The 3,279-nt window shown below is 31.2% G+C and overlaps 1 long non-coding RNA gene across 1 annotated transcript; it reads right to left on the bottom strand.

The window, feature by feature from the left end:
• Nucleotides 1-1,941: 1,941 nt before the first annotated feature.
• On the bottom strand, nt 1,942-2,998 carry LOC116185432. Its single transcript, XR_004150278.1, has 2 exons — nt 2,513-2,998; nt 1,942-2,089 (listed from the first exon to the last, which is right to left on the bottom strand). It is a non-coding gene; the product is annotated as an uncharacterized LOC116185432 (long non-coding RNA).
• Nucleotides 2,999-3,279: the final 281 nt, after the last annotated feature.

Here is a 3,279-nt window from a genome sequence, read left to right as displayed (position 1 = left end):
CATTAAAACATTGAATATTAGAACAATTTTTCAACAAATAATATTTTCCAATTTCATCCTTTTATTTTTTCAATGCCAATGATTGTGATTTTCTAATGTTATATGGTTTTCTTAATTCTGTAGCACTTTCTAATTTCTTGAGCATCTTTTGCTTCAATAATTAATACTTAATACATATTTTGCCTCATGCTATTGCACCATGTGAAGTCAATTTCAAATTAAATTTCATTTTCATTGCATTGAATATTGGATATTAGAACATTAAACGCAAGAATATTGAACATTGAACTGAAACATTGAATATCAGCACATTAAACATTGAGTATTAGAACATTAAACATTAAAACATTGAATATTAGAACAATTTTTCAACAAATAATATTTTCCAATTTCATCCTTTTGTTTTTTCAATGCCAATGATTAGAACATTGGAAACACTGGATATTAGAACATTAAACATTAAAACATTGAATATTAGAACAATTTTTCAACAAATAATATTTTCCAATTTCATCCTTTTGTTTTTTCAATGCCAATGATTAGAACATTGGAAACACTGGATATTAGAACATTAAACACCAGAATGTTAGAACATTAGAACATTTACATTGTTATGAATAATGGAATAATATTATCTGGTTACAAAACATTCAGATTAAAGTATTTGGATAAAGATGTTCGAATAATTAATATTAATATCAAATAGAATATTCATACTACGTACGCATTTAATTAAAAGAATAAAATATATAAAATATCCTTGAATCGTTTCCAACGTAATTTATTAAGAGTTGCATTATCATTGAAAAAGTTTGTTTTCTTCAGGCGCAGTTCGATTGTTATTATTCGACTCGATATCATCGGGTGCAATTAACAGGCATGCATATCTCCTTATTTGCATTCTCATTGTGCTATCGTCGCAATACCAATCGACGAGTCACGATCCATCTCTCCACACCGACGAACGAGATGCAATCAATCGAGATCGATTTTCCATCACTTCGAACAACTTTTTCGAACCTCCATCCATCGAAGAAATTTTAAAATAATATTTATTTGAATTCATTTCGCTGATCCTCCAGCTATTCCCCTCCAGATAATCATAATCATCGTAATTCCGCTGCGAGAAAAAAGACTGCACACTTTTTTCTTCTTGATTTATTAATCAACTTAACATGCCACGAATGCTCGTTTCTCCGATTTATTTGGGAAAATTTTATAACGATATTATTCCTGACAGATTCTGAAAATGAAAATTGAAAAGTAGGAAAAAATTGAGAATATTGATTTATAGAAAAAATGAACGAATTCGATCAATAATAAAATTGATTAGTAAAAAAAAAAAAAAAAAAGAACGAAAAAATCTGAATGCTCGATGAGGCAATGAGTTACGAAGCGCATTAGCTGCAACCTTTGTTATAAAATCAAGGTTGCACAGGCTTTCACCAGTCGCGACGAAGACGCGGCGAAACGCGGGAGAAGAAGCCCTTTCGAGACGTTTCGGAAAAAGAGATCGAGACGCGACGAAAAAAAGCGTTTGAAACGGAGCGGAGAAAGATGGCCGTCCTCCTCCTGACAGGAATAAAATCACCGAAAATAGTCGCGAGTCGTGAAGCAGAACGTTTGAAAAAGGCTTGGAAATTCCACTCCGCGCGATCGAATTCGTTTCTCGTGCACGAAATCTGTATGGTCGAATAACGAAACGATATCGAATCGAAGGATTAAGAAAAAATTTTATGTTAAAAATTCGTTTGTTGCAATCAGCTATTTCATAGACAAGAAGGAATAGCTTTCTTTCTTTAACTTTTCTTTATCCTCCGTATTTCTTATTTATGGAAGCTTACCTCCTTCTTCTGCTATACTTCTTTTTCTATATTTGTTCCTCATTACCAGTTATTCATAAATGAAAGCTTATCAAATCTTTATCTTCCATATTTTACATCTTTTACATCACAAATCAAGTAATCTCAATTCTTCTTTTCTCTCATCACAAACCAAAAAGAATTACTTTTACTTTCAACTTTTTTAACTTCCTCTTTCCTCTATATATTTCTTCTTGATCAATACAATACTTATTCATAAATGGAAACTTACCAAATCTTTATACTTTCTACTTTTACAAGTTCTTCTCTTCCTTTTACCAATTCACAAATCAAAAGGAATAATCTTTTAATCTTAATTTTTTTAATTTTTTTCTATCTCCAGTTCTTCTTTTACTATTTCTTTTTCAAGTCACCAACAACTTTATATTTCTTTCTCATTAATCTTACCAAATTGTTATCCTCCATACTTCCTACTTTTATAAATTAAATATTCTCAATTCTTTTCTTTTATAACTTTTCTAACTTTTTCTATCTACAATTCTTCTTCTTCTGTTATTTCTTTTTCAAATTACAAATCAACAATTTTCTCTCTCTTCTGCATCAATATACCACTTACTTTAATTTTATTCCTCTATCTTTTTCTGCTATTTCTTTTCCAAATCACAAACCAACAAATAGAATGCTCTTACCTTCTTTATATTATTTTCTTTCTTATCTACACACCATCTTACTTATCCATAAAGAAAAGCTCCCTTATTCATCTTTATTATTTTACCCTCAATTTTTCTTCTTAACTTCCTCTATTTATTCTCCTTTATTTCTATCGGTCATCTTTCCTTCAATATCCGCTCGAAAGAGCATTCACAGAATCCCCATGAAAATCAAATTCTACGAACGAAAGAAAAATCGAGCATCGAGGGTGCTCCTCCCCGGTTCTTTTACGATTTTTGTCTGCGACTACGTCTCGACCGTGATTTATCCGTCCGTCCCGTCTCTCTCTCTTGCGCGAGCAACCACCATCCTTATTTTCGTCGCCTTTCGTTAAAAGACCGTGCACAAGGGACATTATTTTTGACCATGCCTCGACACAGCTTTCTAACCTCTCCCTCAATTGCGTTTGCGTTAATCGCAGAAGTCGCAGACCGGACACGTCACACAGTGATTCGAAGAATGTATTAAAAGTGGGGGAAATTCATTTTCAAATTTAAAAAAAAATAATTGCTCCGATGTAACAACATAACAATTATAAAAATTCTCGTGCATTAAAATTTTTAATCCTCTCTTTAAATGTACAGATTAAATAAAATACACATCGATCGGTCACGTTTCAATAATCGAGAAATATTCTGTAAATTTATTAAGAAATGTTTAAGTTTCAATTTTTTTAACGGATATGATATCTCAAAACATCTATTTTAATATTTTAATAAGTTTTTTACCTGTTTTTGTGAATCTC

Source organism: Apis dorsata, unplaced genomic scaffold (genome assembly GCF_000469605.1).
Source record: "Apis dorsata unplaced genomic scaffold, Apis dorsata 1.3 scaffold_174, whole genome shotgun sequence".
NCBI classification, from domain to species: Eukaryota; Metazoa; Arthropoda; class Insecta; order Hymenoptera; family Apidae; genus Apis; species Apis dorsata.
The sequence above is the reverse complement of the archived record's forward strand: the minus strand, read 5'-3'. Positions and strand labels throughout refer to the sequence as shown.